The sequence below is a fragment of the Protopterus annectens genome, chromosome 16.part0 (genome assembly GCF_019279795.1).
Source record: "Protopterus annectens isolate FY-2018-M chromosome 16.part0, PAN1.0, whole genome shotgun sequence".
NCBI lineage: Eukaryota > Metazoa > Chordata > Ceratodontiformes > Protopteridae > Protopterus > Protopterus annectens.
This window is the reverse complement of record NC_056750.1, coordinates 293,402,291-293,417,011: the sequence shown is the minus strand read 5'-3', so window position 1 is coordinate 293,417,011 and position 14,721 is coordinate 293,402,291.

Genomic DNA, 14,721 nt, shown 5'->3' with positions numbered 1-14,721 from the left:
TGGCTAGTGGAGAGAGTAATGCAATTAGTCGGAAGTTGGAGATATTAGTGGATTTGCCTCCTTTATGTAAGGGGATTATATGGGAGACTTTCCATATGGAAGGTATGGTACCTTCTGTGATTGTTCTGTTTATAAGGATGGATATGGGATATGCTATGGCTTGCTATCTGAAGGTATTCTGCCGGCAGACGATCAGCAGAAGGGGTGCAAGGTTTGAGTTTTTGAAGAAGTTTGCAGATAACGGATGTTGGCACAGGTTGTATACGGAAGAAGGAACTGAACTGTTTGTATATTGTAAAGGACAGGGGGTAATGGGAGATGGTGTTTTTGCTAGAGTCTGAATAGCTTCAGTGAAGTAATTGTTAATGGCATCAGCTATTTGCATAGGACTATTATGGGGAATTGAGTATGGTGTTGGAGTTTTATCCTGTCCTGGTTTGAGAAGTTTACTGATGCCTGACCAAAACTTTTGAGGGTTTTTTGAGTGAGATTGTTGAAGGTGGGAATAATAGTTTTTCTAGTCTAAGATAATGTCCTTTTTGGTAGCATTTCTTCGCTGTTTAAAGTGCAGGTGGTCTGCAGAGCTCTTACAGGCTCCCCATTTGGCCCATATTTTGTTCCGTAGGAACATCTTTTCTCTGGTTTGTTTTGTGAGCCATGGGGCTATTTTGGTCCTAACTTGGGAAGAGCTGAGGGGGCATGGCAGTTTAGGATTTGTAGGAATTTAGTATTAAAGTAAGAAACTGCTTCATCCAGTTTAAGTTGCTTTAGAGGTGACCAGTTACAGGCCTTTAGCTCATTTTGAAAGCTCTCGGCTTGAAAGTGTTTTTTAGAACAGTAGGTTAAAAAAATGTGATTATTAGGGCTGTACACTTTTTGTTTTGTTATGTAGGTTAGAACATCATCACTAATGTCATCTGGGAGAGTTCCTGGTGTACAAGTTTCAGGATGACTGTTTATAAGGATCCAGTCAAGAGTAGTTTCCTTATTACTAGGTTTGTGGATTCTTGTGGGGGTGTTTATTATTTGAGTGAAACCATATAGATTTATGTGGGTGTTAGGATTGGGGGAACTACATGTGGTCCAGTCTCTGTTAAAGTCACCTAGTACAATAGTTTCTTGAGGTAGGAGGGTGGAAAGGCTACTAAGAATATTTTCAAGAGTGTTAATATTATTTCCTGGAGGAATGTAGGAGCAGATTATATAGACAGATTTAGATTTATTAATTTGGAGTTTGACGGTAAGGATTTCTGCATTGGTATTTGAGGGTAGTAACACATTATGGGATGAAACTAGATGTTCAGATTTATACAAGATGGCTACACCCCCCACCCTTTTTGAATGTGCGGTCGCATCTTAGGATGTTATATCCAGGTGGGGTTATGTCTAGGTCATGAGTAGAAGGTTTCAACCAAGTTTCTGTAAGGCAAAGGATATCAAATGCATGCACTTGTAAAAAAGCATGCAATTGACTAAGTTTGTTGTTAATGCTACAGATATTAAGTTGAGCTATTCTGAGAGAGTTACTTAGTCTTATAGAGGTAGAAACATCATTGGATGTTTGTTTTTGTGGATTATTGTCAGTTTGTGGAATTGGGCCAGGATTAGGATGAATGTCCCCATCTAATAGAAGATGTGTGGAATGTTTTAGCAAAGTCTTAATAATTTTATAGTACTTGGGTAGGCTTGTCTTGCTGGGGAAGTAAGTAACATGGGAATATCTATGAAACCTTGGAAGTAGATAAGCTGAAGTAGAGGTTATGTTGCTGTGGGAGAAGGAGTTGAGATGTGTAATTGGTAGAGTTTGCTGAGGGGGAGGTACTTTATAAACCAGAGAGAAGTGAAGTGTTCGTAGAAGGTTAGGGCATAAGTTAAGGTTAGGAATATTAATGAAGAAGTAATAAGAAGAGAGTTTTGAGGATAGACTTATGTAAGTAGGCCATTTATGATAGTAGGGTTAAGAGGTTATGTAAATTGTTGGATAAGGTAAAATAAGAGATATAGTGTGGTAGAATAGGTCAGAGGATGCTTGGGGGGTAGTAATGAAGATAAAGGTAGAGTGGAGGGGTTATTGTTACATGCAATAGAGTGGAGATGATTAAGGAGAGAGTTAGATTAGGGGTGGAGTTGATAAGTAGTAGTTTAAGGTGATAGGGCGAGTAGTAAAATGGGTGTGGCTAGAGAGGTATAAGTTTAACAGCACTGGGGGTGTGTGGGAATTGGGGGTAGGGGAGCGGAGTGAGCCCATAGGGCGAACGGAGCAGGTCAGAGCAAGTAGTGCAGGATTCAGCAGAGACGATCAGTGAGCAGTAAAAACCCAGAGAGAGAAAGTGGAGCAGGTATGATGTAGGAAAAAGGATAGGAAGAGGGAAGAATAAAAAGAATAATAGTCTGCTGTAGGTAGAGGATGAGAAGAGTACAGACTAGGAGCAGAGAGAGTATTAGGGGAACAGCTAGGCAACAGGGCAAGGGATGAGAAAATAGGAAAAATAATGTAGTGAACTGAAACTAGCAAAAGAGGGGGGAAAGAGTAAGGGCTCTAGGCCAGATTACTACAACAGGTGACCAAGAAAAGGAATTTAGCAGGTAGGGAAGGATAAGGTAAGCGGCGAGGGGAAAACTATCAGGTAATACTGGTCCAGGATAGGAGCCTGGCTGCTGGCTTTCCTGACTCAGTGGCTACATTAGTTTACAGAGTTTAAAAGACAAAAAACACAGAATTGCTTACAATATGGGGCAATGGTGAAACATACTTTGTCAATTACTGTACAAACAGGAGAAAGTATGGGGCAGCAGAAAAAGATGATCCAATTTGGCAAGGCCTTAAGTAGATGAGGGGGTCCTTAGAAGCCAGGCAGGTACCTTATTGCAGGGTAGAGGGTGAAATGCTAGGAGGGTAGGAAGGTAAGACGAGAGGGTATTAATTATGTACAAAGGCAACAACAAAAGTAGCTTTAGTATACAAATAAGATTAGGTATTTCAACAGTTCTACTAATAATCTCTAATAATTTCTGAATTCCCTTTTAAAATACACCAGTTAGCAAAATTAATATTTCTAATGTCTTTACTGTCAACTGACATCTCTAAATTGCATACTAGCATATTACTCTTACAATCTCCTACATTAACCCCTTTTCACTTTTTCTCTAAGGGCTTAAATAAAATAGAGTTAAATTGGGAATGTCTTTTGGCTATCACTTTATTAGCACTGACTGATGACCAATCTTCTTTATATCCTCCCTCTATGAACAAGGTAATAATAAAATGTACCTCTACTAGTGATGACAATTTTTTTAACAATCAACCTAGAGGCTCTAATGTATTGTCCTCTAGGTATATTCATTTTATACAACCAGAGTGGTAAGTAACAGTTCGTAAAAGTATCATTCCTATAAATATCACTATTAAGACTTGTGGGATAAATTCCATTCTAAAACAACATCCAATGTATATTCATACTTACACTACCTAAAGTTCTTCTTCTTTCGGCTTTTCCCCAGTTAGGGGTCGCCACAATGGAAAACTGCAAAAAAATAATACTTTTGTGCAGTTCTTCTACAAACACTTCACAATCATTGTTCCTATCTTTAATGATAAAAAAAGAAATCTGCCACAAATCTTCTAAATACAGAACATTAAAAAGTTAACAACTGTAGGTAATATGTCAAGTCTCCCACCACCCCAAAACTACATTGGCAAAAGCAGGAGCAGCAGCCGAACCCATAGCAACACCCTGGACCGACAACATTTATTAAACTAATTATGTGACAAGAATTCCTCCAAAAGAAAATAAAGATAAAGGTTACCATTACTAAAAAGAAGCCTTCTTGGTCAAAACATTTTTGACATTCTAATCCAACGTTCCAATGAATACTGGTAAACAAAGAGGTAATATCAACAGTAAACATTACTACATCAACATTATATTCAAAATTATTGTTAAACACTCTGATCTATAAATTCCCAGGGACCCTGGGCAAGTGAAGGCAACAGACACCGAAGGATTCAATACAGAATTCATATAAAGAGCAATTCCCTCAGTGATAGCAGTAGGTGCAGACACAATGGGTCAAAGGGGAGGGTTTTGCCTATTTATGAATTTTTGGTATACTGAAGAGAACCCAGATAGTGGGACTCTCTGTCAATAAAAAAAAAAATCATCAAGACCATAATCAATTTGTCCCTTCATTAACAAATCATAAAGGAAGCTTTTTTATAAAATTATAGCATTGATACATTTCTTCCAATGGTACCTCTACATATTCATCAATATTAACAGTTTCCATTGTAGCCTTATAGGACGACTCATACATCACTACTAATCTCCCCTTTATCTGCTTTCATAAGTAGTATGTATAACATACGGACTAAGTAAGGCTGACCTCTCGTTAACAGACAGATTAAAACAACAGTTGCTATTTTTCTTAGATAATAACAGTCAGAAATCAGCCTCAACTCTTTTCAAATACCAACAAGGTATTATTTAAAGTAGGACTGAAAACTGAATGCTTTCTAAACATTGGCAACATTAACATCCTGTAATAAATAGCTTAAGTTCAATTTCCTAAAAGAATTTTAACTCAAGCAGCGTTTTAGTTCATTTTGTCCCTTCTCGGAGAGCTAGTTTAAGACCACATCTTAAAATCTTGATTTGTGTCTCAGAAAAATCAAACATCAGTAAGATTAAACAGATTACAAACATTTGCATAGAGTCCAATACTCAGTCTTTCTTCCACTGTGTCTTGTGCCAACGGTTTCAGTTTAATAAAGGTGACCATTTTGGTAATGGCCTGTTTTTGAACTCTATTAATCAACACCACCTTATTAATGTTCTAGACTGGATATAGTGGCAGCTCTTCAATTGTAGCTGCAACCTCTGCTGCTCCAGCATAATTAGTCCTTGCCTGTACATCACCACGGAGTTTGTTTCCTGGGTGTGATTCACATCCCTATTATGTTCTCTTAAAAGGAGCCTTTACCTCAGAACTGGAACCAGAGACATAATTCGAAAATGTAGGGACAACGCTGTTCAGTCATTTGCAGGCCAAATTAATCAGAAAGGCTCTGTTAACATCACAAGCATATTTCTCCCAACTAATCTTTTTATGTTTGTGCGTAATAACTTTTTTCAAACCTTTCCAATAAAATATACTGTCATATTCCTCCATCTCAGGCATGCTACAGCAAAAGTCAATTAACAGCATTGTCCAATAACATGATAGATTCCTTAAGTTTGTTCCCGAGACCATTCTTCTTCTCTCGGCTGCTCCCGTTAGGGGTCGCCACAGCAGATCAACTGTTTCCATTTCTTCCTGTCCTCTGCATCTTGCTCTGTCACGCCAACCACCTGCATGTCCTCTCTCACCACATCCATAAACCTTATCTTGGGCCTTCCTCTTTTCCTGTTACCTGGTAGCTTCATCCTTAGCATCCTTTTCTCAATATACTCAGCATCTCTCCTCAGCATATGTCCAAACCAATGTAATCTTGCCTCTCTGGCTTTGTCTCCAAACCTTCCAACCTGGGCTGACCCTCTAATATACTTATTCCTAATCCTGTCCATCCTCATCACACCCAGTGCAAATCTTAACATCTTCAACTCTGCCACGTCAAGCTCAGACTCCTGCCTTTTTGTCAATGCCACTGTCTCCAACCCATGTAACATAGCTGGTCTCACTACCCTCTTGTAGACCTTCCCTTTCACACTTACTGGTACTCGTCTGTCACAAATCACTCCTGACACTCTTCTGCACCCACTCCATCCTGCCTGTACTCTCTTCTTCACCTTTCTTCCATACTCACCATTACTCTGAACAGTTGATCCCAAGTATTTAAACTCATCCACCTTTGCCACCTCTACTCCCTGCATCCACACCATTCCTCTATCCTCCCTCTCATTCACACACATATATTCCATCTTAGTCCTGCTACCTTAATTCCTCTTCTCTCTAGAGCATATCTCCACCTCTCCAGGGTCTCCTCCACCTGTTCCCTACTCTCACTACAGATCACAATGGCATCTGCAAACATCATAGTCCACGGGGACTCCTGTCTGATCTCGTCTGTCAACCTGTCCATCACCATTGCAAATAAGAAAGGGCTCAGAGCTGTTCCTTGATGTAATCCCACCTCCACCTTAAACGCATCCATCACTCCCACCACAGACCTCACTGCTGTCACACTACCCTCGTACATATCCTGTACCACTCTTACATACTTCTTTGACTCTCCCGACTTCCTCATACAATACCACAACTCTTCTCTAGGCACCCTGTCATATGCTTTCTCTAAATCCACAAAGACACAATGCAACTCCTTCTGACCTTTTCTGTACTTCTCCATCAATACTCTCAGAGCAAACATCACATCTGTAGTGCTCTTTCCTGGCATGAAACCATACTGATGATCACTAATCATCATCTCCCTTCTTAACCTAGCTTCCACTACTCTTTCCCATAACTTCATGCTGTGACTGATCAATTTAATCCCTCTGTCATTACTACAGCTCTGCACATCACCCTTATTCTTAAAAATCAGTACCAAAACACTCTCTCCATTCCTCAGGCATCCTCTCACTTTCCAAGATTTCATTAAACAATCTAGTTAAAAACTCCACTGCCATTTCAACTAAACACCTCCATGCTTCCACAGGTATGTAATCTGGACCAACAGCCTTTCCGTTCTTCATCCTCTCCATTAGCTATCCTTACTTCCTCCTTGCTAATCCACTGCACTTCATGATTCACTATCCGCACATCATCCAACCTTCTCTCCTTCTCATTCTCTTCATTCATCAGCTCCTCAAAGTACTCTCTGTTCATGACACCATTACTAAGCAATCTCATAAAATCAAGCCCAGCTGTACTGAAGAACTCAACCAGTTTATTATAAAAAGGGACAATCATATGCAATACCATTTGGGATCTTATAAAATCTCAATCCTTTCGGTACTATATTTAGGGAAATATACATTTCAAAACAACCGTTCTCCAATGCCAACGACCTGAATTTTCTTAACTGCTTCTCAAGTTCAGTTAATTTACTTTTCAATCTTTGCGTTTCAGCAACAACCACAGTAAGAAAGGTCATATCGGCAAAAGGGTCATTTCCCACAGTACGTACAGAGGACACATCAGAAAACAAATAGGTGCTCCCAGAAACAGAACTGTTATTTACTATGCCAGCATACATACTTATAACTCTCTCAGCGTTTTGATGTAGAATAACCGTTGGGAGCTGTACATTTATTATTAACTTGCAAGTACATTCAACGACTTCAGCAGACTATTCAAAGCAATCTGCAGACTCAAAAGTAATCTCCTGTGTATCAGGAACGCCATGTACGGTAAGATCCAACAACTCGTCCCCTCCCCCAGCAGCCATTGGTAATTCATGAACAAAACCACAACTGATACCGATGAGTGGTAATAAAACAACAAAACCACTGAAAACAAAGGAGGTACAAGAAAATACGAGTATACGCACTAATAGTTTAAGCGTTTCCGGTAAGGTTCGCTTTTCGTCCGAGGATTTCATCAGAAGAAAAACTTCATGAAAACAAAAATTCAAAACCATCCTTATCCAATCAAAATCCACTGCCAATTACATCATTAATTAATAAAATACAAATAGCTGACACACGCACTATAAAAATTAGGTTAATAATACACTCCAGCACAATAAAATTCAATAAGAAGTTTGGAGGGTTTTCAGGCTACAATTTTAGACAATGTGAAATGTAATAAGTTTATGACAGATGAACAAGTTAAACAATTGCTGAGGAAAAAAGAAGCATTTTTAATTTTAAAATTTAATACTATGTTCCCCGTGGGTTTGAATCAAGAATGTTTCTGGAAAAGTTTTGCATAATTATGTGTAGTTTTAATAAGATTTGGTTAAAAGTGTGTGATACAAGTCATTAATCAATTATTCAATTGAGTGCTGGTATATATAAACTTGGAGTTTTTCCTTATTGGATGTACTCTGTTAAAGGCTTTTGGCCGAGGCGCTAGAGATTTTTACAACTGCTGTTTAGTAAATAAATTCCTTCTTTGGAGTTACTGGATTGCTGCTGTGGTCTTTATAATACTATTCGTTACATTTGGTTGCTGTGGTTTATCTAAAATTCAATAAGTATTATTAATGTGCAATCTTCTAGCCTTCAAACAACATTTTATATTAATGGTCTTAAGTCCAAGGTGTTCATCTGCTTTCAGTGCTATTTGCCAAATAATTTCTTTCTCAATAATATTTTTATGATCTCCACTTATTTTATCATCCAAAACCTGTCGCAATTTATGCTGTCTTTTATGCATTATTAGTGTTATTTCTTCTGATAGCACACCGATATTCTTTTATTCTCTTATTAAAGGACCTGGTCGTCATACCTACATAAAATGCATCACGCCCGGAACATAAACTAATGTATATCACATGTTTCGAATTACAGATGTACCAAGCCCTAGCTGTGATGACCACCTTTAAATGTGGTAAATAAATATAATTATCTCCATGTACAAAACTACAAGCACTACAAATCCCACATTTGTAAGTGCCCACATTTTTTATTAGTGGGACTGGGAATATTTTTCATATTATCATGCTGTAAAACATTTTTTAAAGATTTCTTTTGTAAACAAAATGGGGTCCATCACCCACAACTCTAAAAATTTCTGAATGCCTTTTAAAATATGCCAGTTAGCAAAAATAATATTTCTAATGTCTTCACTGTCAAATGACATCTCTAAATTGCATACTAGTGTATTATACTTACAATCTCCTAAATTCACCCCGTTTTTTCTTTTTCTCTGAGAGCTTATGTAAAATAAGGTTAAATCTTTTGGCTATCACTTCATTAGCACTGACTGATAACCAATCTTCTTTATATCCTCTCTCTATGAACAACGTAGTAATAACATTTACCTCTGTTAAATATCTGTCATCACTAGTAATCAACCTAGAGGCTGTAATGTTTTGTCCTTCAGGTAAATTCCTTATTATAAAACCAGTGTGGTTATTGTTGCAATGAAAGTAACAGTTCGTAACAGTATCTTACACACCCAACTACGTGCACTGTTTGTCCTGCATTTTATTTAAGCAAAAGCACACGCAAGCTCAAAAATTGTATAATTCAACACACTTCTGAAATATGAAGATGTGTTACAACCAAACACTAACTAAACATATTTTAGAAAAAGGGAGGAACCATGAATTTAAATTCTGGGTGATAACAGATTGTTTCAAACAGTAGAAGAGGTGGAGACCTGAATAATAAATTGGAGGTCTCTGAATATAATTGGATTACACATCTGCTAGCCAACTCTGAACTAGGAATTAATGCAAAAAGTTAGCACAAAACCTATACTGAAAAGGAAACAGGATATATTACGCTACTGGTTTATTAGTATTTTATATGCAGTTTAAATTTTTCACATGCATTTCCCTGCATGTAAACGTTTATATGCTTATATTTTATTTCTGACTATATGTACTTGCTTGCACATGTTTTGAATGCATTTATCTTTGCTTGCTTGTGATGAATGTGCTCTTTATGAATTTTCTTGGCTGTGTCATGTGATCTTGTTAATTAACTATATATTGAAGTCCTTGTGCTAAATGTAATCTTTTGTTACCACACTGAAGCGGAGTAGCCATACCTGAAAGCTTTGTGAACATTATGGAATATTAAAAGCTTCTACTTTAATGAGCATTGCCAGTGTCCGTATACATCTGTTGTATTTGTTCTGTGTTTTTTTTGAAGACCTGCTTTACCTTCGTGTTGGTCTTTATCCTGTCATTTGCAATAACTGAATACCCAAATGATATCAGTATACTTCAGGAGGGTCTTACGCAGCCCGACGACTTGTGTCTTAGTCACAGTCTCAAACTGAATGCAATGAAATGCATCATCATTCCCTTTGGTAAGAACAATGTCCCTTCACACTATCAAATTAACAACGACAAGAGATTTGGTATCACAACTCAGAAAAACAAACCACTGACCAGAGTGGAAAAAAAACCCCACAAGGAAATACAATACCACTCTGTGCTGGTGCCTTCAACAACAGTCCACAGGCATAAGAACAACTCTGGAGATGTTGGTAAAAACAGGTTTAATACTCCAACAGTCAAAGAGTGTAAAAAAGTAATCCAAAACGAAATAGATAAAAAGTAAAACTACACAGTCAAACGCTTTCATACTGCTCTAGGACTTCTTCAGAACTGCGTTTGCTAAAAACAACTCCCTCTTTTATTAAACAATTAACCAATAAAAAATTAAATCCTGTTAGCCCTTTAGGCATCATCTTTAAAAAAAAAAAAAAAAAAGTTTATAAAAAAGAGAAAAGGAAATTTCACCAAGAGCCTCACCATTTTATAAAAAAGTTGCCCTATATTTTAGTTCAGGTATGATGGAAACATTATCATTAATGCCTGGTGTTACCGTGGCATTAAGTCTCAGTTGCCACCTCATTTCTGCCCTCTCTAAATTGTCTTTCCAGTTCCCCTCTCTCGGGTCATTGCCAACAACCTCTAAGGTAACAAATAGGAAAGAATGGTTAGGATAATTTTTAATATACCTATATATAGCATTATTTTCATTGTGTTTTCTCAAAGCATAAATATGCTCATAAATCCTTCTTCTGAATGTTCTTTCAATTTTACCTTTATAAAAATGGTGACATTCCTGACAAATAGCTATATAAACAAGTCCTTTGGTTACACAGGTGGTAATAGATTTGGTATCACATGCAGACTACGACCTTGACTTTGACCACCATGTATCTACTGCAGTAGGGAAGGAAGGCATCACCTGTAGAGCAAAGCAGTTTATAGCCCCTCTATTCTCATCACTAAATCAGACCCATAATGGAGTACAATGCCCTTTTTGGCATGTACCATACAAAACACCTGCAGCAACTGGAGAAACCTCAGAGGTTTCTAAGAAGATAAAAGGCTCCAGTACATGCCTTACACAGACTGACTAAAGTCCCCGTTACTATACTGCAGTATCATACAGACTTCTTAGGGGAGACTTATGCCTGCCCTGCAGAGCAATCTCCGACTCAAACCTAATGAATTTGCTGCATATCCGTAAATCAAACGGGACTAGCTACCTATTCCAGGGACCTAAATATGGCCTGTGACTTGAATCTGCTCCTCCAGCACGTCCTATTCATCTCCCAGTGACTGCTGCATCTTTGGAATAGGCTGCCAATTCATGTGAAGCAGAGCACCTCTAGGACACTGTTCAAAAGGAACCAGGACGAGTGGATGGGGCACCGTATATTCTTACCAGGGATAGTGCCTACAACCCTCCTGGACATGGGCAGTCATTACTAAATACAATCCTGGGTATTGACTAGAATATCTATGGCATTATATTGAGATGAAACAGCTAAGTTTGAAATTACCTCTGGGTCGATAGGATCATAGGAGGTTACTAGGCTATTTGTGCAAACACTATTCTGCTCAGTATTCAGGACCCGATGAATCTCAACTTGACCTATACATTCCTGGACTATGGCAACAAAGAGTACTTTCAAAAGCAGCTCTGTCCTTTGTTCTCAGCAATTCCACACACAGCAATACAACCACACAGACAAAATACTGGTGCCTAGTACCTTCCATCCTCCAGTCAAACCTGTCAACTGTCCAAAATTTTGCAAAATGTCCAAATTTTTGCCCAATATTTTTCATCTGTTCCTCAAACTCATGGTTATCTGGCAAATCACTGAAGTCACTAAATAATGACAGAAATTTGAGTTTTAGACTTCATATCCTTCAGAAAATGCTTGCCAATACAAAGTCCATTACTCAACCTCTTTACAATAGCATTTTAATAAGCTTAAAATATTTCCCCGATTTTGGGCTTTTTGTCTTGAAATCATCTGCTTTGTCCAGAACTCTTACATTAACTCAAGAGTAGGTCTTCACAGTTAAGTATTATGCTAGCTGCCTAGCCAATTTCCCTTTTGTGTTCAAACTAACCCATCTCATTTGGCTACAGATTGACCATAAGATGGGCAAGGACAATTACTTATCAACTCTAATGAGAATAAGTGGAATCGTACCACAGATAATTTGGGAGGACCCATGCATTTAGGAGCGGCCTCTGCCCATTAGTAGTACAGGGGGCATTCCTCAGGAAAATCTTCTGCTTCCCACCCAAAGACCCAAGCTGCGCTTAACTAAGAACAGGAATGAACTTTGTTTTGTCAACAGGTGCCTAATCCGGAGCAGCAGTATCCTCTGCAAGACATAACTGTCCCTTCAACCCATTCTCTTAATATTGTAGAAGAGGTGTAATCCCTAGACACTCAAACCCCAATTTCATCAACACATCCATCATTTTGCCAGCCTTGTAAACAGGTGCATTGTCTTGCAAAGAGAGAATTCCTTTCAGCAGCTTCCCTCTCCTTTTTGTTTCTTTTTAATGCCTCCTTTAATTGGCACAGCAAGTTACAGTAGTATTCTGCATTAACTGTTTGGCCCCTTGCAAGACAGTCGGGTATTACAGCATCTTCCTGATCCCAAAACAGTGTGGCCGTGACCTTTTCTGCTGACTTTTGGGTCTTCTTTGGCCTTGATGAATCCGCCATTGCATAGCCCGTTTTGTCTGGATCACAGTGGTGTAACCATGTTTCATCAACAGTAACTAGCCGTTCCAAAAAGCTGGCACCAGCTCGACGGAAATGCCACAAAATCAACTTGGAAGTGTCCAATCATCTATTCCCGTTGGCATTCAAACATGTGGGTACCCACATGGCTGCCAGCTTCTGCTTACCCAGCTGCTCATGGGTTATAAACCCAACACATTCCCTGGACATCTGTAGTGCCTCAGCAATTGTTTTAGTGGATATTCAATGATCTGCCAAAAATCAGGTCATGGACGTGGCCAACAATATCAGGAGTTGACAAGGTGGCCTCCCAGACCTTGTGGCATCTTTGGTCTCGAAATCTCCACACTGAAGTTTGTGCACCACTTCTTACTTAGCTGTGAGGAAGTGGTGCACAAACTTCTAGGTCTGTCTTTCTGTTTATACAGCGTACTTTTTATATTTGGGTACAAGACTGGAAAAAGTACAGTTTTGTACCTACCATAAATGTAGATGTTCGAAGATCCACATTGCTGCAGTCCTTACATATGGGTAGTCCGCTGTCCTCGGTCGGCCCGAATACCAAAGTATTAGGCTGACGTCGGTCAAGGCGCTTAAAACTGACATCAGGACGTCAGGGTACAAAAGCGCATGACCGACGTCATTTCCTCAGTCTTTTCTTGCCCCAGATGTCAGAAGGCCCTAACAAGAAAGGCCAAAGCCAAAAACCAGCAAAACCTAACCAACCACCCGTGCACTAACCATATTTACAATATGTACAACACAAACCACACCACCACCTTCAACAACAGAGGGGAAGGAGGGAGGGTAATTGGACTGCAGCAATGTGGATCTTGAACATCTACATTTATGGTAGGTACAAAACTGTACTATGTTCTTCATCTCACATTGCTGCAGTCCTTACATATGGGTAGAATCCCAAAGCAGAGGTAAGGGAGGATGGCAAAACTATAAAGCATTAGGAGCTGCCAACATGCCTTGTAAAATTGCAGTTGCAAATCCAGCCCTAGATTTAGAGTAAAGTGGAAGGTGGTAATGCTTAGAGAAAGTATGCACTGAACTCCAAGTAGCTGCCTCCAAAATATCTTTAGTAGCCACCCCTTAAAAAGCTGTAGAAGTGGCAGTAGCCCTAGTGGAATGAGGCCTAATCCCAGCTGGAATCTCCTTACCATGATGGGAATAACAGAAAGCAATACAAAACCAATCCACTTAGAAATAGTTTGTTTTGAAACAGGTTTGCCCTGAGAACCCAAAGCAAAAGAAACAAACAACTGCTGAGACTGCCTGAACCCTTTAGTTCTGCTCAAATAATATCGCAACTGTCTGTGTATATCCAAAGTGTGCAAAATCCTTTCCCCTTTATTTTGGGGGTTTGCATAAAAAGTAGGCAAATGAATAGTTTGGTTTAAAGCCACACTAGAAACCACTTTAGGCATAAAAGAAGGGTTAGTACGCAAAGACACCATATCCTTGTGGAAAATTAAGAAAGGCTCAACCGCCATAAGGGCCTGTAATTCAGAAACCCTTCTCGCAGAGGTAATGGCCAACAAAAAAGCAGTCTTCCAAGATAAATATTTCAACTCTGCCGATGCTGCAGGCTCAAAAGGTTGTAGAGTGAGTTTCTCCAACACAAAATTCAGATCCCAAGCAGGAGTAGGAGCTCTACGTGGGGGTCTTATATTCTCTGCCCCTCTAAGGAATTGCTTAAACAAAGGCTGAGAAAATAATGGTGGGTCACAGTCATAGTGAGCAGAAATTGCTGCAGCATGAACCTTTATAGAGGAGAAGGACAAACCTTTGTCCAATAACTCAGTAAGGTATTGAAGCGCAACACTTAAATTAGGTTTAGAAACATCAAAGTCCTTTGCTGTACTCCAAAATAAAAATCTCCTCCATTTATCTGCGTAAACTTTCCTTGTACTAGGCCTTCTGGCCTCCAAAATAACATTCAAAACTTGTTATGGAAGCTGAGACCCTCCAGGGTTTAAAACAGAATATGCCAGGCTGTCAGATGTAGAGAATGAAGTTTGACATTGAGTAAATGACTGTTCTCCTGAGACAGCAGGTGAGGAATCGAAGGCAAAGGCCATGGAGGCTCCTGTA